Below are 25,372 nucleotides of genomic sequence, written 5' to 3'. Positions count from 1 at the left end.
AACCTGAAATTTACGTGCTGTAAAATGGGCAACGAAAGGTTCGCTCTAGACCCATTAAATTTATGTTTCGCATTAAATCGATGCCATATTGCATAACTTAAGTACTTAAAAACACGTTATTAAATGAATTAAGATAAGTTAGGTAATGTTTTAATTTATCCAGGTAGTCATTGTGCCTTTGTGATAGCTGACGCAATATTCTGAGGTGAGGACAGTGATAAGCTAAGGGGCTGCCATAGTATGTGGGGGGCTCCATATTGGATTCACAACGAAAGCAAAGTCGCTGACAAGGGGTCTTATCCAAGACGACATTAATAATGCAATGGCTTATATGTTGATTCAGTAGAACCAGTCTCTTGATATGGGGCCCCGTCTCATGTATTTTCTCTTCTTAGCCTCCACTGCCTGCCTTGCCTATGTTAAGTGCAGAAATATAACTCGACCACACTGGAAACTTCACAGACGAAATATGTGGTTTCACAGGCCCAAGAGAATTGAAATGCATGACTCGACTTATGAGAGAAGACGACATTCCCCGTCTTTTATTGAACCCAAAGGTTCTCAGGATCTTGCAAATATACTTTGTACTGAATCAAATAAATCTAATCTACTCCATCACATCCCATTTTTTAAAGAAACGTTTTAATACAAAACATATTTCTTTTAGCTTATCCAGATTAACTTTGTGTCTATGTTCCCATGCAATTCTCCTTTTACTATCATAACAGTAAGCCTTAGCTGCTGAATATGCCAAATCACGAAGTTTATTTCTGTGTAATTTTCTGCTATATCCTGTTACGTCTTCTTGCGTCATAGATCTTAGTAATCTCCCAAAGATTCGTTCTGAAATACTCTTTGTGTATGGTCGATCAGTAGTTTTCGGCGTCTAAGTATGTGAGTGGAAAACATTCTTGAGATGGAGGTTGCCGTCTACTCCACAGCACGGGCGAACGTTTCTTCGCTTCAAAAAGAATCGTGAACCGATCAAGTTATCTAGTTTCAGCGTTCGCCCTATTTTATTGTGCGAGGTAAAAGGCGAAACTGAACCACACGAAAATATAGGTTAACGACATCCTATAGAAACGGAGATAAATCGAAAATATGGGAGATCGATTTACGTGGGAGAGTAGCTGCGTATGGTAAAACGATAGAAGGGTAAGAGAGAGCTTAAAATTGAAATTACCCGTTTAAAAGAAATACGATTTTAAAAGAAGTAGACCGAGAAATAAAAGAGGAAAGGAGAAAAATTGCAACTGTTGAAATGAAAACAGTAGAGTAGAAAGAAGTTCAAGTGAAAGATTTGGAAGTTTACTGAGACGTGTGTTTGATTGGAATCCATTTGTTAAAAAAACCTTTAAGGTTGCAGTTTCAAAATGTGTTCGTTATTGAGCAAATGTTGAGGGTAGGTCTAACAATATTTGTCATTAAACGTCGTTGTTTAGTAGTGTGTATTTGAATTTTACAGTTTGTATAGCTATTTTATCTCACAAGCTGAGTTCTTGTCAGTGTAGTAACTTAAGGGGTTATTTAGCGTGAGGATGCAAAACACTTTCATTTATTGTCTTGCCATATATATGTGTGTTAAATATTCTCGAAACTTCCCTCCTTTTATTATCTGGTTATATTTTTATAAAATGATAACAATTTGTTGGAGGATACTGTATATAAATTCATTGTTTTGTTAATATCCACTTTCCTTATAAATTCTTTTCAGAATCGCATCATCGGATTGTCTATCCATTGTCTGTTTTCCTTTTCTGCAAATCGATTGGATTCTCTGTTTGTTTTTTAAATAAAATTGTCTGCTCTTATTCGTTGAACGGCGTGCATTATGAACTTCCCTTAAACGATGTTTCAGCCTACTCTGTTGCTGTCCTTGGAATTACGTCGATATACTTTCAGACGAAAATTTCTTTCAATTAATAATGATCTTGTTATGTTTCCTAATCCATTCAACCAATTGGAGTAGTCTGAATGAGTTGTTTACTATAGTCCTATGGCAACGAGAATTGGCAGAGAGACAATAGGAGATTATGAACAGGTAAAATGTAAGATATACAGTTCTGACAAGTTCGTTCTGTTATTATCGCTAGATTCTGTTGTTATCGGACACGAAGTTGTATGTAAAAGTTGCGCGGCAGGTATGTTTTTTTACATTGTAAAAAATTGGCCTTAACAGAAGTGGCATATTTTTCGGCGATCTGATACATTAACAAATTTCAGGACTTTACATCTAGTCAAAGTAGTACTGCTTCAAGACTGGTCTTCGCATTGCTTCCATGTTGTTCGTAATGAGGGGAAGGAAACAAAGAAAGCACAAGGGAGGGACTTTGTATAAATTTTAATAACAATCGATCAGCTTAATCGTGATTCAGTAACTCACAAACAAAAGACAAAATGCTGCATACTTTTACTTATAAAATACGGAAGATAGACTGATGATGGAAATTATATGTGAAAATTAATTTTATAAAAAGTAAAGTTGTGAAACGCCAAAACCAACCTGAAGATTTCTGATTTCAGGTTCTCACAGCAGAGAAAATGAATATGACTATCCTTCTGGGATGTTGCGCCGTATGGTCTGGTATAAGTTTACGACGTTTAAGAGGTGCTTGTTGGCTCTATCGTCCTGGTAATGGGGATAGCATGCGCCTCTGAAACTTCGGTAAACCTCTATCGAATTGCGCGGTGCAACAACCTAGAAGACAGGCATGTTTAGACAAAAATAATATCCCGCAATGCTAGCAGAGGAAGACAGAATGGTGGTAGTACTGTAAAAGTAATTGAACAGCTGTGTTGGACACTGCGAGATGTGGCACAGTGGAATTTGTACTGCGGAAGTTTTACTCAGCGCTTAGGTTTATTTCGTTGATTAACGTAGTTTCCCTGCAGCTGCACTGCACAACCAGAATACAATAAAGTTTTTCGCTCGCTCTGTTGCTTAAACGAGCTTTGTATTTATTCTAATTTGTTAAATCCAGCGATATTTCAAAGCTTTGTGAGATTGCGAAATCAAAGCTTTACATGTGTGGGAAAGATTTTAAATATAACTTTCTAGTTAGTGGGGGTGTTCGATTTCTTGAACACCTGAAATAGACAGGCTGCGTAGACTACTGTACCATAGTAACTAAGTTACTCGGTGGCTTGGGGAAACCGAAGGTTCATCACCGAACTAACCAAAGCCCTCCACCGGTGCCTGTCCTGGGCCAGCAAAATCTAATTGCCTTCAACTCCTGTCTCCCATAGATCCCGCCTGATATTATCCTCCCATCTACATCTAGGTCTCCCCAGCGGTCTCTTCCCCTTAGGCACATCTCTTGCCCCAGCAATGCGCGCCACATGCCCAACCCATCTCATTCTTCTTGACTTAATCAACCTGACAATATTGGGGGAGGAGAACAAATTTTGAAGCTTATCATTATGAAATTTTCGCCATGCGCCATCGTTTTCTCTCCTAGGAATGTACTGTATTGTTTGCCTTAATTAAATTTTTGTGACCAACAAAGCGCATTTTATTCGGGAGCAATGAAGCGAAAATTGTAAAATCTGAAGTGTTGAAAATAAACATACTGAACTACATTATACGCCTTAGAAAGAGAGTTGCCAGTATTCGTATTGAGAAACACCGCTTTATGATATTCCGGACACTGGTATTTAGGTGCTGTGAGGGACGAGGAAACGATGTGAGGAAGGTAGATTCCCTCTGTATAGAACGGAAGAAGATTATGTATATATATATATATATATATATATATATATATATATATATATATATATATTATTAAAGTATTTGGAGACAAAGAATTTAAGAGAACGATTTTTGAGAATGAAACGGCTTATTAATAATGAAATAGCTTACAAGAAAAAAGTAAGTTTTACCAATACTGTATAATTAAGAAGTAGGGAAAATTAAATTAAATGTTAATAGTAGAATAAAATCTGTAATTTAAAACTGGAAATGGAGAAGGGGATAAAATTAATTATTGCGCTAAATATTATCCACAGCAAGTAGAAGATTGAGAAATAAGAAGTTTTCAACCGCGCCCCCCGGATTATGTCTTCCACCGGCATAACGATACACGGCGATCAGAATAAAAGTACATGCAGTTAGTATGCTACATTCATCTTAAATTTCACCGGCTCGTTCCATCTCATTCTAGGTCTCCTCGCCTTTCTTCTTCTCTACGGTCATCTTTATAAATTGTAGCAGAAAATGGTTTCCGTAATAATTTAAGAAAAAAATATCACAAGTATTTATTTGCAATTGCTGTCTTCAGACTCACCTCTGTGAAAACCTCAAATCTTACAGGGTGTCTCCTGTTACAATTCTGTTAGTTGTTTAAAACGCTGTCATATTAAGGCTGTGATAATATTACGATTATTCATCTAGCTTTCGCAAGACTAAAGAAAATTATCGCTGCATTCAGCTAATAATCTGGACCCCAGGCTTGTCCTTCGTAAGTTGGTAATCACGTGCTCAACATTTTAGTTAACTAAAGATTTTATTATCGTGTTCACAAAATCTCGACACTACCTTACCTCATCAGATCTAATGCCAATGTTCATACCTTGTTTGTGAAATATTTAGTTTTACAAGTACCTGCCTGAATAAGTCAGAAGCTTTACTAATGTTCTAATTGTAAGCAGAACATTTTTAAAATCTAGAACAAAGAATTGTATCAGAACACTCATGTTCCCTACGAGTTTAGTTGCTTCCTTCGGCCCGACCTATTTTATCGATCCATTGTGTGTGCATGAAACCAATTTCGTATGAGGTTTCTGGTGAACCGACTTGTAAACCTTGAAAATCTGTGTTCGGTTTTCCGGCCAGTACACATAAGATTCATTGCGGGTTTCGCTATTTGCAGAAGGGGAAATAATAGATATACTGTTTATTCTGAACCAGAGACAGTATCTCCTCTCTGGTAATATAGGGTGTCCCAAAAAGATACATACACAGCAACAACTTTAAACGGCCGCTGACAACTTTGTCACTAGGTTTGCTAATTTACTAGGAATCCAATGTAAAGATTTAGTTTATTAAGATGGATTTTGTATTTATTTAATGTGGTTGTACATCTTATCGGGGCATTCTGTAGACACTGGGTAAAATCAAGACTGCTTCTTGGAGTGTGTGGTTTGTAGTAGGCTGATAAGTAAGATTTAAAACTCTCAGCGTTTTCGTGAGCAATCAATGTAATTACAAAGTAACACAAACAATAACATAGCTCATTAGTGCTGGCTCAGTAGATGAGTTCAGATGAAAACGTGTGACTGACCATTAAAACACTTATACGTGAATTTTATTTTCCTGCAGTTTCCACCAATTTTACTTTTCCTTTAAGCTCTTATATAATGGGTTCGTTTGTTTTTGTTTCTGTAATTTTCCATGCTTGAAATTAAGTGCTTTCATCGCATAGCTTCAGTGAGGTTTTGCCAGTGGATTTGTCGTCTCGTATTTTCTTGGTGAATTGACTCTATTTTAATTAATTTTATTAAATTAATTATGTGAAAATAATTTTAATATCTTTACAAATGCAGAAAATGTATTTAATGAATATTCTTAATTTATTTGCACCCATTTTTGGATATCTATGAAAATACGTCGTGGAAAGACACAAGCTCACAAACAACGCAAAATAGATTTTCCTTTCAGACTACTTGTACTGACTATATAGCATTGATTTGTGCCTCTGTTGAAGCAATGGCCCCTTTTAGCTCTGCGTGCAACAGAACTGCCGCAACCAACAATTTTTTTTCTTTAAAATTTTCGCCTCTGTAGGGGTAATACAACGTTTTAAAATGTCATTAAGCATTACAAAGCACAGTGTATACTTTATGATGACTTTGTATTCCATGATCCCAAAAGTAATAACCATTAAACTGTCAATAACAATCACACTTCAAACGTAATGCTGTATGACAATAATTCAACAAGCCTGCGTGTGAATGTTGATTTTGTAACACAGCGAGATTTTGTAGGAAAACATGCATAGGAACTCAACTGATTCGCGCCATTTACAAGGTTCTTCTTGAGGTGGTATTTGTTTAGCTGCTCAAGAAATTACCCACATTTTATACGACCTGAACGTGCGCTACTGTGCTCGAAGTACCCACCTATTGGGCCGTGTCTTGAACCAGTTGAATTAGGTCCACCACCTCACGCGCTACGTAAGATCTATTTTAATATTTTCCTCCATTATACACCTACGTGTATCAAATATTGTCTTCTCGTAGGCGTTTCCGACTAAATTCTTGTCCATATTTCTTTTCCCCTTCATTCGTGTTATATGTCCCTACTAGTTAGTCATTCGCCACGATGTTGGAGGCAGCAGGGACCTCTGAAATACTGGTAAACGCCTACCAGACTACACGGCGCTACAACCCGGAAGGAGGCCATCTACGTAATCACTGCTGTCAGATCTTCAGATCCTGCTTAATCATTGTCTTTGATTTCTTCGTCGTAATAATGATTGGTGAAGGGTGAAATTTATGAAGTTCTTTATTTTGTAATTTTCTCTGTCCTGCTGTTCCTTCTCTTCGAAGTGTAAACACTCCACTCAGCACATTCTCCTCAAACACAATCTATAAAGGAGGCTATCTTTTGGGATATTGAGCCGCTTAGTCTGGTAGATATTGACGGCCTATCAGAGAAACTTACTGCCACCATCATCGGAATTTTGTACAATCGCCGCATATCTTAATAAAAATTATTTAGTCCTTTTTCGTGTGTGTTGGTACGGCATTTTTATTTTGTGTTCCTGATAACACAGGACAGTTAGCCATCCTTTTGTTTGTAATATTTGAGGTTTTCACAGCGGTGAGTATGAAGATTTCTGTATCGCCCTGATGACGGAGGCAGTATGACCTCTGAAAAGTTGGTTGACATCGACCAGACTACACAGCGCAACAACCCAGAAGACGGAAATCTTCATCCCTTTGTTTGTCAGGATTCACCAGTCCTCTCTTGCTCCTTATATTTATAGCTGAATGTTCTAGTAGACAGAGAAGCTTGTTTGTTTGTTGGTCGCGCACATTCATGAGCGGAGTTTACATTAAGACAACATACAGCGTTGTAAATTTGCAATGCTAATTCTATTTTACAAGTGTAACTTATGCTTTGAGCTAATCCGTTGGATAAATTCCGAACATGGAGCCCTAGATTTCTCCATTGCTTGCGACGTTTGTTCGAAAACGTGGCGTGGTCGCAGTGAACACTTCCGGAATATGTCCATGAGTTTCTGTGGCGTGTCAGTTTTATTCTCAGCTTTTAACGGGGTACTTAACAACTCTGTATCAACTGGAGAAGTTGTGTAGTGTCGCTCGAGAGAACCCTTTGACCGAAGACAAACAGCACTCCTACTTAAGGAAAAAATTCCCGTGTGTTTGAACGGTTTTAACAAAAATGTATAAAATAACTCAACAGAAAGCACAGTGAGATAGTCGGTTTCACCCAAAACACGAGGTATTTTCCGAGTCAGTTATCTTGGGACCGGTAGGGAGGTTGCTAGAACGTGATCTGCGTACTCTCATTTCTGTACTATCGTCCAAAATAACATTTCTCAGTTTCGAGCCCAGTACGTGCAACAATGGAGCGAAGACCACCGCGTCGTATTTGATCGGTAACTACCTACTGTGCCGCCCCGTTGCATAAACCAAGCCGTTACGAGCCGAATCAAAGTGACTACTATGGTGTGTTGACCCGAAATAAACTGACTCAGGTAATAACAAGAGTGGAAGTTCATTAATGGAGTACACATTCTCAAAATTCCATGTTGGATATAGTATGAATTATTGATCTTAATATTTATTATAGCGGACAGACATTTTTGTTGCAAAGCTAAGGACGAGGAATTATAATTTTCATGCCCTGTATTTGGTTAAATGTTTATGGTCTCAAGAAACGTTTTAAATAAAAGTCTACATCTTCTTGGAACGTTTATTTTTGTCATATGTGACTTCGTAACTTATTTCCGTTCCTTCCAGTAGAGGTAGCATAAGATCAAAATAACGAACACTGGAAATGGTTTGGTGCCCTTAGGGCGCGACCGCCTTGTTAGCCGTGGTAACTGAACAACGCCACAACTTCGACTTAACTTCCTCTGACAAAAGTTGCGGTCTTTTGTGACCTCTCTGCATTAAATCAGTAAGCCTGGCCACAGAGGGAACCGGTTCCATGAAATCAGTTTAATTAAATTGAAACGTGGTTTAATCCAAGAAAATCGTTGTTTCAAAAATGGAGGTCACACACACACACACACACACACACAGAGTTACGTGAAAATATTGTTGCGCAAATCTTGTGTCATGTCATTCTGAATGTGTCCTCCAATTTAAGGCAACGGATTTGTTTCGATTAAACCGTATTTTCAGTTTAATTTAACCGATTTCGTGGAACTGATTTCCTCTATGCATCGCTCGAATTAACAATTGTAAATTATAAAATGTTACACATCTAAATATTGTCGTATTACAGAGAGATTTGAGGTTTTCACAGCGGTGAGTCTGAAGATTTCTGTCTTCTGAGTTGCTGCGGTCTGTATTCTGGTAGATTTCCACCAACGTTTCGGAGGTCATACTGCCTCCGTCATCAGGGCGAACTTGTGTGTGTATATATATATATATATATATATATACAAAATTTATATCCCTGAATGAGTCATCCGCAAGTATTTGGCTACCGGGTTGATCAGAGGCGGAAAACCTTTCGTTGAGTTGCGTAATTGGTATGAGATAAGTCGTTATAAACACCGAGCATTCATACTTGGTGTGCCTTTCCAGTTAGTGTTTCCTGTTCTAATCGACCTTCTGACTTGTTTGCTCTCCGAGGAAGTACGCGTCTTCATTTTGCTTTAATGCGTTTGTCCAGAGAGACAGCCAGACACCTTTCCTGAAGAATGGAAGGGACGGTACTGGACACCATTTCGGATCCGAACAATTACTCTGCTTTCTAACGGAATAATCATTCTTTATTCTCATTTATTCAAGATAATCCATGTTTATTGTGATATAAACTCGTGTCATGTTTGGTTTAGCCATTCTTCTGATCTTCTCACAGTACCTTACAAACTTCACAGATAAAAGCCCGTATCTTAGAATTCGAAAGTATTTTATCGTGTCCGCAAAGGCTTTTGATGAATATTTGTATTAACTCATTGTAATTAAGCACCCTCGATTTATTCTTTTGTTAGGGGTGGAGACGAAGTTGTGTACCCTTAGCGTTAAAATAGCAATAACCTATTACTCTCCAGTTTATAATCTTGCTGCGTTTTAAGTTTGTTGGTTTAAAATCACGCCATCTCATAGGAAAGATAACTCATGGGCCGAAATTAAATTGTTTTGATTTCGCTTTTAAATCTGGGTATCTTGTGAGTGAAGAAGATAGTTATATTACACTTTTAAAACATAACCAGGAGAACTGGTGAGGAAAAGTTTTACTGAAGTTGTCAAAAGTTGTATATCGAATAGCAGATAGACGTTCCAGATGGTTAAATTGTTCCGTGTTATGCAGCCTACCGACACAAAACAGCCATCCTATGGACTTCCATATTAAAAGTAGTAAGACTATGTGATGTGCCTTGACTGTTGAAGTTTGTTTTGGTTGTAACTTCTGTTTGACTTCAGTTTGAAATTCTATCCAGATTTTAAGCGCCACGAAGCGCTTCCGGAATTATGTTGTGTGTTGTATTCGAATTGGATTGCATTGTGTTCCATTGTCTTAATTTTATTGCGTTGTGTTCAGTTATAAATATGGCTGTATAATACGACTTCTGGCAATAAAATAATGAAATTCGTTATGCGTAGACAAACGTAACTTGTCAAAAAAGTGCATGCGTCATTAACTTTATGGAGTTTTAATGCAATACCATGAATATATGCAATTATGCATCAGTTAAGAACATACTTAAAATTAAAACTGCGTACTGCTTTAATCACCACATCGCCAAGATGACAGAGGTAGTAATCACTTCTGAAACGTCGGTTAGTTTCTGCATGCTTCACGTTATAGTATTCTATAATTCCGTCATCTTCGTGACTAATTTGTCGTTAATATTTAATAAAATAATTCCATTATTTGAAAACGATAATTAGGCATATATTAATTCTGGTATGTTTTTCATGTTGAAATAAGGCAGCCGGCATAATATTCGTGATTTATGTGGATATTTAGTTGTGTAGGTGTATTCCTCCGGGCTCTCGTTAGAATGTTTGAACATTAATGTTTTATGAAATAAAATTGTCAGCACCAATACTTGTATCCCACCCCTGCACACACACATATGCGATTTAGTGGGGAGTGTACAGTATAAATACTATTAGCTTTCTGTAACCGCCCACATATACAGCACAAAAAAGACTCGAGTACAGTAATATTTTGTTGGCGTAATGGTCGTGTTGTCTCCAGGGCAATTTATATGTGCTAAACGCCATACACACAGCATTATACGCGCTGAACAACTACACAGTCACACCTCGGATGGGCGGCAAGGACTGAGCGCAGATTATAGAAAACTTCGCTCTCCGGACGATGTGGACAGGGCACAGAGTGAAACTACCATGTCTATTGGATTTGAGACTTTCGCTGCGAGTACAATCAATAAAATCTTCTCGGGCAATCATCTGCGTTAACTGATTACCGTAATAAACTGACGTTTCGGGAACAAACTCTGTCCCCATCTTCAGGGTTCATTAAACACTTTCCCCCCCTGCACTATTACTTCTTCCAGACGGTTCTCCTTGAAAGAAGTGTGTTTAATCTGCCTTTTATCTGTATGTTCGATATTCACATAATGCAAAGTATGGATTTAAAAAAAAAATTCAAAAGACGAAATATCACTTAAATGTGAAAAGCGTTTCTTCTCCTTTCTCTTGTTCGCTATTAATTTTCATTGTTGGGGCCTGGAGTTGCAGTGTCTCATTAGTGGATTCGTGGGTTTTGTTCCCAGAAATCTGCTGAGGCAGAGGAAGGTAAATTCGAAGTGTAGACTCCGTCTGACGTGATTGGTTTTATGTGCGATGCCTTGTTCTCCAGTTGGCATTCAGTTCAACTGTCTTCGTTCGGAATATGCTCCTTTTCTTAGATAAGATGATAATATTAAAATGTATCTTAAGGAAAAGTGGGAGGGTGCGAACTGGATTTACCTGTATCAGGACTGGCACTATCTGGCTCGTGTGAACGCGGCAATGGAGAGTACAGTTCATTAAAAGGGGGGGGGGGACATTTTTGACTAGCTGAGCGACTGTCAGCTTATAACGAAAGAATCTGCTCTGTGGTGTCTAGCTTTTTTTAGTTTGAGTGTTTTATGTTGCTTTTTATTATGAACAGAAAGTAACATTTTGCCAATGTAAATGACACGAGACGATTTTTTATTACTTCCTGTGAGCCATAAAAGTTGCATCTTTTATGATACTCGTCACACCATCATCATCCGAATGATGAAGGTAGCCGACGTGACGGTGTGTCCATGTAGGCTGGCGTTCATATAGAAATATTTGAGCGGTAGACCTCTTTGTGCGCATGTCTTACATGCGAGTGGTTCATTGCGGACTGTCCATCACCCTAAACTAATGGTCTTTGATTATTTACACCCACGTGACCTGTAAACCCACGTTGTAGGTGTCTGATTAACTGAGTTTAGCATATCACAAATATTTCGGACCTGTTTCCTTCCCAGTGGGTGCTTCTTTTGCCTTCTGCTCTGGCCGTCTTTTATTGAATTCATATTTGGATTGCAGGATGAAATTCCGCAGTTCCTTGTCTGTTATGCATGTTGTAAAACTTTAGATGATCTGCCGTTGGGCATTACTGGCTGGGCGTTCAGCATACCTGATTTATATTCGGAGGTACCGTGTTTGAATCAGAGCACGGATACCGTCTGTACTTATTGTTCGTTGCTTTAACCAGATTATCTAGAAACATACTAGAATCTTACCTTTAGACAAGTCATTCCTGATTTATTCCACATCTTTCTAAGTATCTAATTTATCTTCCTCCTATCATTCCGTCACGCACAACCTATGAAATTAAAAAATATTAAATAATCCACAGATTAATCAGACTGTCTGCCGATATACCATTAAGAGAAATATTGTTGAGACTAAAATAGGGTGCATGAGTAAAACTAAGATACTCTGCTACACTGTGTAATATGTGATTTTACCAATTCCTTGTCATTTCACTCTGTGTTTCAAACATTTAGATACAAATGATTTTACTAATAATGAAAAGAAAAGAATAACGTTTTTTAAGTAGGAACGTAAAGTGTAGTGTATTTAAAAGATATACTTTAAGACGTGTGCGTTCAGATCTACCTCCAGTTCTGATGGCCACTTCTGAGTAACTGCTTTATGGACAGTTCTCTCTGTCTGATGTTCGCTCTTCTACGAAAACAGAGTAGAGCTGTGGAACCATCATTCGAAGGCTGTATTATTATACTGTTTATTGTTCTGCTAGCATGAAGCACCTTTTTCTTTATTTCAAGCGCTCGTCTGTTATACAATTCGTTTATCTTCGTTGAAGAAACTGAAAATGTATTCACATTTTAAAAAAACTGAATTTTATACATGCACACTTAATCCCACCACGATACCTATTTACACTGGATGATAATTTTAAAATAGATCATAGGGGAAAATAATTTGAAGATGCAGCCTAGATTTACATCCCATAATAGGGAAAAGAAGCTGTAATGAAGCTTTGGGTTCCATAAAATGCGTGACATATCTTGGTTAGTTGAGTGACTGTTTCTCAAGAACAAGTATGCTCCATGGAGTTACTCGGGCTACTTCATAGATACTTAATTGTGGTATAGTATTCTAACAACGGGCGAAATTGAACATTGACAGACCTGACTGCACCACTAACAATAAGAATCTAGTGTGCAATTCAGAGTTCGGATTTATTTTTTCCTTTACTTATTTTGATTCATCGTCTTAGATCAGACGTATTCTCAGAGTCCTTTCTCGAAGACGTGTTTTCTTCCCTTAGAGAAAGACCAGTTTCATCCGCAATCCAAAATAACAGATAACATATTCAAATTTTAGATTTTAAGTGTCGGCATTATTCTGGGTTGTGACGCCGTGCCACTTGTAGGAATAAATGTACATTTTATCCCTGAAGATGGAGAGAGTACAGTATTACCAAGCATTGACATCAGTCATTCTGCTTGTAGTTAGCGGACTTAAGTCACTAAAGTCGAGCTGTTGTTATCACATGTATTAGCTCTGTAGCCAACTGTCAGCTTGACCCTGTCTCGTGCACAGTGAGCTCAGCAAAATGAATCGCGTACTCATAACCCGTTCAGGACAATAAAAATTTTGGCGTTCACGAGAACTGAGTACCATCAGCGGAAATCCGGGTCAAGTGACCATTGAAATAAATCCGTACAGTTTTAAGTGCAGTGTGATTCAATCGCATCATGACACCACTGCATACAACTTCTTTGCTTTCATATGTGTGTATTTTAGAAGCGTATGACTTTCCTTTGTAAAGTACGCGGTTCGAGCCACGATGAGGAGAATAAGCTATTCTGACTGAGGCTTTTCGTGATATTTTTCACCCACTGCTGGTCATCCTCTGACCTTCTATACTTTCTAGTTGTTTAAATACGCTTTCTTTCAGGTGTGTAACATCAGCGGTATTTGGGTTAGATTTGGTTTGCCTCGGGTATAGTTGCTCGTAACTGGGACCGTATAACGTCTTCGATTCGATTCCTTCAACGGATTCATTTCGTGACAATAATTTGATTGCCTTTCATTTGGTTTAGTGTGTACTTCAGACCCTCGATGCTTATCGTTCTTCAGCATTTTATGTCCTATCTCTTCGTGAGTGTATTTATGGTCCTGACTAGTGCGCACGTGTGGCGGACGCTTCCTTGCGCTTTGATTTGGGTCAGATTTGCCCCTGGCTCTGTCTTGCTTCCTTCATTTCCTGAAGCAAGTTATTCTTTTGCTCTGTGTAATTCGTTGTCAGGGCTATGTTCATTTCTAGAGAAACTAAATGATCAATGTACTGTTCTCTAAAGACGTATGGATTTTTTAATGGTAGTCTATATTGAATATAGCCTTCTGTTGAGGGTATGTAGACCCCTACTGATTTATTGTGTATGGAAATTGAATCCGATGAAGTGGAGTCCGAAATGAAAGAACAGATATATTCAGTAGTGCTCGATATTCTGGTTGAAAGGTATTCGGAATTCCGTACAAGGCTACTTTATTTTTCCTCGCCTATCCTGTCCCACGATAGAAAATAATGTCTTCCATATTTAATTTGGTGATAACTTGAGTTAGTAAGAAACGTGTTTTTTAACTGCTTTACGTTTTTTGCATGGTTGGAATGTATGCTGAATCTAGTACGAGATATATATGCTCTGTGAACTTCTTGGTCAGGGTGTGTCGCATGAAGAAGATAATAAGGAACTAATAGATAATTCACGCCACTATTATGTGTTGGAAACAATCTAATTGCCTGTTTTAAGAATTACATAATGTTAGTTGGGAGCAAAAGACAGAAACAAGAAATGCTGTGACTAACGGTGATATAATTACAGATATTCGCCCATGATTTTAATTTGTCATATTTTCCGTAGTTCTGCTTCGTTCTTTCACTCCGACCATACAATTTTGGTCGGTTTAAAACTCTCGAAGTTTGATATCCGAGATTCTGACAGGACTCGAAATGTCCGTGTTTCTTACGTTGTGCCTCAATGAAGATGATCTGAAAATTGAGGCAGTATATTCCTTCGAAAAGTTGGTATCCACTTACAAGCCCTTACGGTGTCACATCCCACAAGACCACTATGGATATTGGCCCTGAAGATGTAAGCAGTTTGCTTCTCCAAGATGTCCGTTCCCAGATTCAAGTGAACATAGCGACACAACTCAGAACTTCCATTCAAGATAATCAGTTTATATGCTATCCTTTCTCACGTCTCCGATGCGTGCTGTATGTTCCTCACATCAATTCCCCTTTCATTAAATCAGCCTAATAATGTTATGAAGCTTTCTCCAATCATCTGTTATTTCCGCGCTTTAAAGTTCAGGTGTTCTCTTCAGGAATTCGTTCTGAACACCCCAACATTTTTTTTAATTTCAATTATAATGAGAGGCCAAGTTTCATGCAGGTATGGAACACATAAAGTTACAAAATTTGTATATTCGAGTTTTAGATAAACGGCAGGAAGATAAATGTTTAATTAAATGGTATCAATCATTCTTCAAATTTAAACTGCTCTTAATTTCTTTGTGAATGTAATTGTTATTTGTTAATCCCGTTATGAAATAGTCTGTTTAACCTTTGCCACGTTTTATAGAGATTTTGTTGATCTTTATATTATTATAGTTTCGTATTTCATACAAAAACATTTTCTCTGTTCGTCAGTAGACCAGCGTCCTTAATAGGGTACAGCGGCCCCTATATTTCTAGGGGCTTTGTTCTGCTTCTTGCGTTTCACCCAAATAAATTAACATCACAAGGTTGGCCAATTTGTATCTTTCATTTCGAATTACCTACTCTATTACGTCCCGGATATGCAACAGGTGTTTCAAACATTAATGTATTCTCCTGTCCGTGCTGTGTGTATACGAATTAATCTGCTGAATTAGAAGTAATCTGAGACGAAACAGTTTTTGATTTTCGTGTTTTTTTCGTGTACTTAACTGGTGTTAAGGTCGGCGAGCTGCTTCTCCTCCCATACATTCTCTGCCCTCCGGACTCACTTCCTGCGTTTTAAATCGGAGGATCCTCTGGATTGTTTCGGGCTTCTGTACAATGTTAATTTGCTAGTTGAGTTTTCCACCTCTGGAACATGTCGAAGTTATACTTCAGAATCTGTATTCAGGATTAATTTTCCAGATCCTTTGATGAGATTCTCCCTTTAGCTTGAATGCTGCTTACGTACATGAAACTATACGGTCATAAAACAACTTAATTACATTCATGAATATAATTATTTAAAAGGATTACTGAAGTTTTGAAAATGTCACGCAAGTTGCTTGAAGAAAACGTGTACGTTTGTCAAAGTAATCCAAGTAATATTCAGTCGCGGGGTTTGTAGAAGGCCGGAAATTTCTTGAGCACTGAGCGTACAGTCATCTTCACAAGATGTGCCTTGATCCAAGCAGTTAGTTACTAAGAAACAGAACAGTATAGAAATGTTTTACAGAGAGACTACAAACTGGAATGTCTGTCTCCCAAGCTGTATTCTAAAGCTAAATATTAATGAAAGAAAATGGTTGTCTGAAATACCTTTATCGGGTGGAAAATGTAAAAGCTTTCTTTTTTACCCCGTTTAGTAGTAACAAATTGTTAACATGGATTAATTGTACTAAGATATAATTGCTTACATTAATGTGTCAGTTTTCGTTCAAATTCAGTGGAAAATAAACTTCATTTAAATGCTGATAGATGTCTTCACGACAGCGAAGTCGAGTGTATCGGTCGAAATTCTTGTTTCATTTTCCGAGGGAAGGGATTTCAGAGTTGTCAAGCATGAACCGCAGATTGTCTCCCTCCATACGCCCTTGATGATCCCTCATGAACTTTCTCATTATCTCGAAAGGCTTGTAAGACAAAATCGATTGTTTCAAGGCGATACGGCATAGGAACTGAGCCAGCGTCTCGCTTAGACTTCTAGTTTAATGCAGGTTTAGTTGTTAGGGATTAAAAGCAGTGTCTTGTGTATTGCAGACAGCATTTCTTTATTATATTCAACACGTCTGAAGAAGTAAAAGTGTAACTAGGTAACTCCACAGGGAATTATTCTTACAAGCTAATGGTCGCTGAACTGGTCAAGAGATCCCTTGCTCTTTATGGAACCCTAAGCTTCCGAGACGTGGTATATCTTTTTAAACTGACAGACCAAGCTAAATATCATTCGGCAAAAAAGTGTAACAAAAAAGGGAAACGAAGATAGTTATCTAGGAAATATCAACAATTTGTAAATATGGACTGACAACAATGATCAGCTTGCATGCACGTTTCCTAGGTAACATAACAATGCATGCCAGGAAACGTCATCTGTTTACTCCGCATTGTTGTTACCTAGGAAACGTTATATTACATTTTATTACATTACATTACATTTCCTTACAGTACATTTTATTACATTACATTACTTTACATTACATTACATTCATCTACCACAGACCCATCTTAAGCGTAACAAAATCAAGTTAAATAAGCAATGTCTTAATCAAACTTTACGCAATTGTAAAGCATGTATAAAGGAAATATTTAGAATAAAGCCAATATATAAACTTCCTTTCCGTATAGACGTATTTGCGTCAAATTCTCCGGAACCATGGTTCCACTGTCAACTTTTTTCCCATCACTTTGTTGACTGAGTAAAATGTAATAAATATTTTAAAAACCTCTCTTAAGTGCCTTTTTATTTTAAATTCTTGAGTTAGAGGTCAATCAATATTTTGTGATATTTTATGAATGCATCACACTGTAGATACTCGTGCTGCCAGAGTTTGATATTGGATGCTTTCATCAAAGTTTCTACCAGGGGAATATACTATTGTATTCTGTGCTGGTATTCAGTTCAGGATCTGAGAAAGCCCACCGGTGCTTCCAACTAGCTTGCCAATGAGCCGTCATCGCCACGTTAGACAATGCATACGGCCCAGCGGAATAACAGCAGAAAACAAGGACGACAACAACATCGCGCTCCAGTACGTTTGTATACGGCCAAGTGCAATCTGAGAAAAGACTGAAATGATTCAGATTACTTGTTCACCCTGATGACGGAGGCAGTATGACTTCAGAAACGTTAGTAAACATCGACCAGACTACACAGCGCAACAACCCAGAAGACAGAAATCTTCGTACTAAGAATCGTCCTGATGACGGAGGCAGTATGACCTCTGAAACGTTGGTTAACATCGACCAGACTACACAGCGCAACAACCCAGAAGACAGAAATCTTCATACTAAGAATCGTCCTGATGACGGAGGCAGTATGACCTCTGAAACGTTGGTTAACATCGACCATACTACACAACGCAACAACCCAGAAGATAGAAATCTTCATACTTGTTTTCTGTTTCTTACAATGTTGTGTGCCTTTGTGGACGAGGATTATCAATATGGAATGATAGTGGCATAGCACAACAGCGTCCATCGGTCCTGTAAATAAAATAGCGGTACTAACCACCAGTGCCTTGCAGTCTGGTAACACCCCTTGATCGTAGACAGCAAAGTGTGTCTTTGACATTTTAGGTTCTCACGGCAGCGATTATGGTGATAGTCTTCTGGGTTGTTGCGCAATTTGGTATGGTACGACTTGACCGATGTATCAGAGGTGTTTACTGCTTCTATCATCAGGACGGTCTGATAAAGGAGAAGTTCGGACAAGGCAAAAGATTCTCTGCGAAGCGCTTATAGTCTTCAGCAGTTGGGTCTGTTATTAGAGACAGCAAATCAAGGAAAATATATCTGGCGGTTCACATAGTTGGATGTTTTAGTTGGATAGCGTTGAGGTAGGAGATTACTTACGAGATCTTGGCATAGAGGAGAAGGTAATATTAATATGGTAGTTGAACTATTTCAGTGTGTGTATTGGTTATCTCTCTTGTGAATACGGTAATGAAATCTCAAGTGTCATAAATGACGGAGAATTTCTTGACTATCTGAGCAGCTTTTAGCTTCTTAAAGGAAACCGATTTGTGGAGCCACGAGAAGATTCTGAAGTCTATTTGTTAGATTACTGTAGTTTAACCTTCAATATTCAAATCGCTGTAGGAAGAAAACAAAAACAGAAAACAAAATTCATTGTATACATATTTCATGTCACATTACTATCCTGGATAAGGTAAGACATCACGTTTCGTTACCGCAAAATTATTATTATTACCATTGCAAATAGACTTTGGTTTTTTCTCTGGTTTTCTTGTTTTGTTTTGTTTATCGCTTAAGAAAGATGACTCCACAGTTTAAATTTAAATTGATGTTAATTTAAATTTACTTTAGATGTATGTATGTGTATATTTAGATTAGCTTCATGTTACGGCGTGACAGAACTACGTAATACTCGAATAAGGATTCGTTATGCTTTGATATGACTTATTTGTGTCAGTTTATAATTTGTGACGATTTAGAATGGAGGAAACACGTGATGCCTCAGAATGCCTGATTACTTAACGTACTTTCGTAGCAGTCTTTAAGGAGAACACATGACACACGATTGCGTTGAACGAGTTGGCTGACTGTAATAAAAAATTGTGGAGACAAGATGCCATTAGAGATCGCCCTTCCTGAGTCGTCATTTTATATATCTGCCGTTAATGTTTCAAAGATCGGAGTGGTACAGATTTTGATGTGAGAAGAATGAAAGTGACACTCCGTGAAATTTTGGAAGACGATAGACATTTGTGAAAAACTACACTTTTGTTGGAAACGTTTATGTTATATGACTAATATCATGATGGCGGTTGAGCGAGGTTTTATTTTAACGACACTTTACCGATTGTTGTAACTGGAAAATTGAATTATTTAAATTGAAATATAAACAGATTACCATTTAATGTGAATTAATTCTTTGTATGCTAGAAAGTGGCATCATGACTACGTAATCAGTCTTTGGAAACATATCGGGACAATAATGGCACCTCTACACGCAGGATAATAGAAGTCGCCGGTAATTGGCAGTCATCTGCGCACATTTTTAATGGTGATTTCTCAAATATGTTTAATTTTTAGGTGTTTCAACAACGATACCTCAAATTTCGTGACATACAATTTCCAATTTAAAAATAAGCTTTTTTAAATATGCCGAAATCTGGGTTTATATTATATTATTTTGAATTAATTATAAAAGGTAAAGAACATTATTGTGTAATTCTGAGGTAAGAAGCTGTGACATATTTTGTGATGAATACAGAAATTATAGAAACGAAACATTCGCTACTAAGATGCCCCTATGTTTCGTACATTTTAGCCATAAGATGGTCGTTTTAAGAGAAAAATATTATGTACAAATATTTTACCGCCGACTAAAGGAGGTTTGAATTCAAACGCGTTCTAGTATCTGTTCACGAAAACTTTATGTAATAGGCCGTAGCCTCCCTAATAACTCCATGGAACAGAGTCCTTAAAAAGAAACTAGTAGTTGCTTAGGTAATCAATACATTTTGCGCGTTTTATGAGACTCAGATATTCAGCACTGTGTTCGCCAAGGCCACCACTTGCTACTATCCAACACCACGAAAATTTAGTTCACGTTCTCACACCAATTTTTTAGACTATTTTTAATATTTTTTCCTATACACGCCTGAGTTTGCGAGATTTCTCTTCGTTTTAGGATTTCGTACTAAAATCCTATATATTTCTTATCTGGTTTGCTAATAATACTTTTTATCTATTACCACGTCTTTGAAATTGAGTGTACTCTGATACTTTCGGACAAGTTAATTTAAACGTTCCTCCTTTTTACTATGTACACACATTACGCGTTACACATAATATTTAACTTGAAGGTGTTCTACTATGTTAATATCAGGAAAATGTTAAAGCACACATCCTCAAGTGTAACAATTGTTTACACTTAAAATAATACATACATCCTAATGACCAGTATAGTACGTGTTCGTTATATGTTATTTAACAACATATATACATATACAATGTATGACAACAACATCTGTTGCTTATTTCTTCAGTATTAATTTACCTAAGAAACTACTGTCAAAGAAAATGTAGAACAGAATTCCCTCTGCATTAAAATTCACTGCAACAAGTTCTTAAGACGTGCAGTGTCAAAATTCTGGAGATCATATTTGTTGTATTTGCAGGATAAATTCTTTATATAACACGGAACACCGGTTATAAATTTTTTGTGTCGTCTGATGTCACACTGAGATAGCTCAAAAATATTTACTTTTCTTATAAAAAGTGGTCGTTAAATCTGGTATAAATAAACACTGAAATGTCTTAAACATTTTCGGTGATTTTCTCTAATTCAAATAACAACAGAATTGGTTTATCGGTTGATTTTGCGCATGTCGTAACTGAAAATTAATCTGAACCTATCCCATCGACAGAAAAACTAGTCTACAGTCCCAACTTCACTTCCCTAATGCGGCTAAAATCTGAGCACTTTTTCGTCATATTATTCGTTGCCATGGAGACGACAGAAGATGGCTGCTGTCGTCACGCTGTTCGTGTTAATGTTTTAAAACTTAAGATTTCACTTGTCAGCAGATAAAAGAAACCCTCACAACCTGAACGTAGTTCAGGGAGGTAAGGAACGATTTATTGATTAGGTCATTTGCTACTCGGTAATCCCTTGGAAGTGGGAAGAATTTGCAAAGTGTCATTTTGAAGCCTGAGATGTGATAGCTCAGTCAGTTGTCCATTGTGACTAGGCTGCGGGATAGACGACTGGGGTTTGATTCCCGGTAATGGTATGGATTTTTCTCTTCGTCATCACGTGAATGTGATGAATCATCTCCGTCCAATGCCGACGTAAAGAATACCTTCACTCCCACATACGTCTTCATGGAGTGGTGCTTAATAAAGCACGGGGGAATATTTAATTTGCAGACATTATAAGACTAATTATCACAGAAAGAAATGCTCACATACTGTAATTAATCCTTAATGTGCTTCTAATTTTTCGTTTTGTAACGTATAATTTTAACATATCAAGGAAACTGTTCATAAAACGTTGAGTTTCTATTAACATTAGGCATATTTGTCTGTTTTCATGCGCTTTAACGGTGGAGTGGATAGACGTGAAGCGTCTGATTCACTGTTCTCTTACACTGACCCTTCAAAATCCAATTTTTTTTCAAATATTCTTCTGCAGAGACATTGAGATTATAGAGAAGCATATTGGATTTAGCTGACCCTGACTTTCAGAAATCGAAACACGTCATCTGCGTTCCCCTAGGGACTCCCTCTGACTGGGTATGCTCGCAAGCAATCCCAGGAGCTACGTAGCAAACATCCAGCCTTTCCGGTGCTAAGGATATACGGGTGTCTGCACACATTTACTCATAACTAACTAGATGGCTTACCGAAACCGAAGGTTCATCACCGAATTAACCAAAGCCCTCCACCGGAGCCTGTCCTGGGCCAACAAAATTCAGTCTCCTTCAACTCCTATCTCCCATAGATCCCGCCTGAGATTATCCTCCCATCTACGTCTAGGTCTCCCCAGCGGTCTCTTCCCTTCAGGTTTCCCAACCAGTACCCGGTGCACACCTCTTGTCCCATCCATGTGCGCTACATGCCCAGCCCATCTCATTCTTCTCGACTTAATCACCCTGACAATACTGGGGGAGCAGTACAGATTTTTAAGCTCGTCATTGTGCAGTTTTCCCCAAGCCCCATCGTCTTCCCTCTTAGGCCCAAATATCCTCCTCAACACCCTGTTCTCAAACACCTGCAATCTGTGTTCCTCCCACACATTTACTCATACCTACAGAAATGTGTGCAAAATTACGAGTGCAACTTTTACCAGATGCTTTGAATCTTAAATGTGCAGAAAATAAATTTGAAAATTGTATGATATAAATAATGTGTAATTTCAGCTGTGTTTGTGTATTAAAGTTTTTCGGACGTTGCAGTTGCCCTAAAATTGACGAAACGTCTACGGACGACGCTCCTAACTCCCGAAGGTTTATGTAAAACACTAACGTCTCGCCTCGAAAACCTAAGAACAAGAGTAACGTAAGTGTTAGTTTTGTTTCGGTAATTTCGCGTGTAACGCCATTCCTCTTCTTGTTCTGTATTTCGCTAGTTAGGAAAGTTATTTTCTTTGCCGGCCTCAGTAAACTCTGGACTTTCCTCTTACACTTCGCCTTAATAGATGCGTGATTCAGTATCATCTTCATCCTCCTGTCTTCATTCATTCCACCTAAATGACCTTTGTCATTCTTCGTATATACCCGTCTCTCTTCAACAGTATTTTCTTCATCTGTTCACATCTTTTACCTCATTTACCTTCACCTTGTCTCATATTTCTGTGTCGATTTTTGTCTCTTTCCAATTTGTAGTATTTTGCGTTCTTTGCGTTAGAAACACGAAATTTTGTCCAATTTCCTTTTGACGTTAGAAAGGTTTAAAAATGCCATGAAAATACTCTGAAGATAAAGACATATAATTCACATAAAATTACAATTTCGTTAAAGATTTTTATTTGTAATTGTACATGTTCACGAATTCAATTCCATTTTTCACATGAAACACCAATTTGTCTCTTAGCCCGTTGGTTTCTGTGGCACTCGGTGTCCTGCTAGAATGTAGGAACAGGTTGAAATCCAATCCCCGTCATTCCACAATCTAATGCGTGTGTAAACGCAGAGAAGCAAAGGAGATGTAGGTAACTCTGTCAATAGACATAGTGAGAGTGCTAATATTAGTCGCACTTTGCTCTGTTACAGGTGAGTTGTCCCATTCTTTGTGCTTCTGTTGTCACCAGCAACTGTTCTCTGATTCGCGACACCACATCACGGTAACGTACAAACAAAAGCTTCTGTATGTTTCATAATATAGAGTGATCGATTATCGAACTGGCTTACGTTAAGTACGTAGGCACAGATAAAACGCGCTTAAATTTACGAAGTGTCTTAAAAAAACTTTTTAGGTCCGGTACTTACTTCGTTAAGTTGCTTAAAGGTAGGAATATACGTAATACACTTGGTTCCAGTAAGTCGGAAATGAATGTCGGATATACAATAGTATACAAATGAAGAAGTTTGTGAGTGTGTATTGTATTTTCAGAGATTGGTTAATTCTTACATACTTCGTGTTAAATTAACTTGGAACTTTGTCATTAAATGTTGTGTTCAGCTTACGGTAAGTCTGTGTTGTAAGAGTATGTTTGGGACACGGTTTAAATTACTTTTTCTCTCTTACTTCGCGTTGTATATTTTTAAGTCTGTTCTGGATTTTGTATCTGGGTGAAGGCGCGATTTAAAAACTATGTTATATTGCTTACGTTTCAGAGATTCGTTAATATTTTTTCCATCTTCAAGGTGCTTTCTGATCGCAGATAAATAGTATCGCTTCGATATTGAACGGTTATGAAAACCAAACCTGAGATACGTCAGTATGGCGTCACAAATTTTTCACCCTACGCCATTTAACTTATTTTCCATATGACACGGAAACGAATTATGACATATCTCTCACTGATTTGAACGCCGTGACTTTTACTTTTATAAAAATCTCTTCACCACCGCCTTATGAAGTAGCACTTCTTCGAAATGAATGTTGGTTGTGACGAGGAAAATTTTCCTTTCAATAGAAAACTTGTTATAGCAGTTACAACTTATAATCTTCTTTTCACAATCAGTGCTTAGTATCATGAGAAATCCATAGAAGACTACATTTCAGAAGGAAACTTAGGACTTCTGTTTTTATATAAAATTTGTAGGGTGATTTCTAAAATGCTTTTTTGTTCTTGGCATCGTGTGAAGGCCTTGTAACGGATTCCGTTAGTAATGAATATCTCATACTTATTCGATATTTTTATATTTAAATCCATACTGTTTGTACTGTCGTGGAGAAAAATTTTTTAATAGTAAAACGCAAAATAAATAGACTGCAACATGCAGAGACATTTTTACGACGAACAGCAGGGCTTACCCCATCTTTAAAAAAATAAATTAATGTTTTTATAAATAAAAATCGAATCTTTATAAAATTAAGGACATGTAGATAAAACTAAATTGTTTGAAGAAGTACATCGAGTGGAAGGCTACAGGTTTCTACGATAAATGGCGAAATTTTAAAAAACACGCTTATTCAAAATACTACTGAATGTAATTTAATGTGAAAATATCTTATTGCTGATATCCAATGATGAGAGCGGGTGTGGTGGACATGTAGAACATCATGAAATACTAATTGAAATGAAACTCAGTCGCTATGAAGCAGACCATTACAAGATTGTATTGTCGTCATGTTTGAGAGGTCGATACAGCGAAGATTTTCATTACGCAAGCATTTTCCCTTCAGTATAGTTATAGAGATTGATTACCATCAAGTACAAGAAATCCCTGTGGAGTGAGGGTACATGGCGACATCTAATAGAGCGCCTGGCATCAGAAACGGCTGCCTGCTACACGCCCAACAAAAACTAATCTTCGTGTCACAGTCACGTGTGTTGTTATTCGAATTTTAAAATTTTTGCAGTTAGTGAAGTAGCATGACGTAAGGAGCCATAAAAGAGGCTTTGTTTAGCGCGGTGATTTTTAGAGTTGATACTGAGTAGATGTTTCAGGATGAATTCTCTTGTTCCAGTGCGATAAATAATGTGCTTGTAAGAGCCATCACACACGAAATACAAAATATAAAATTAAACGAAACATGCATAATACAGTTCAACTCAGTTTGCAGATTTTGTTGCTTTTTATTCATACT

General features: G+C 37.5%; 1 protein-coding gene across 7 annotated transcripts in view; it reads left to right on the top strand.

Moving 5' to 3' along the window:
* Positions 1–25,372, top strand: part of LOC110832851 (diuretic hormone receptor) — a 160,175-nt gene that overhangs the window by 29,682 nt on the left and 105,121 nt on the right. The window contains exon 2 of one of the 7 annotated variants that reach the window (XM_087356974.1): positions 23,389–23,459. The exons of the other annotated variants lie outside the window; for them this stretch is intronic. The gene's annotated coding sequence lies outside the window, so the exon portion shown is untranslated. The remainder of the gene's footprint in view (positions 1–23,388; positions 23,460–25,372) is intronic. 7 annotated transcript variants of the gene reach the window in all.

Source organism: Zootermopsis nevadensis, unplaced genomic scaffold, assembly GCF_977971745.1.
Source record: "Zootermopsis nevadensis isolate Lab colony 2312 unplaced genomic scaffold, Znev_1.0 Znev_ptg000028l, whole genome shotgun sequence".
Lineage (NCBI taxonomy): Eukaryota > Metazoa > Arthropoda > Insecta > Blattodea > Termopsidae > Zootermopsis > Zootermopsis nevadensis.
The sequence above is the reverse complement of the archived record's forward strand: the minus strand, read 5'-3'. Positions and strand labels throughout refer to the sequence as shown.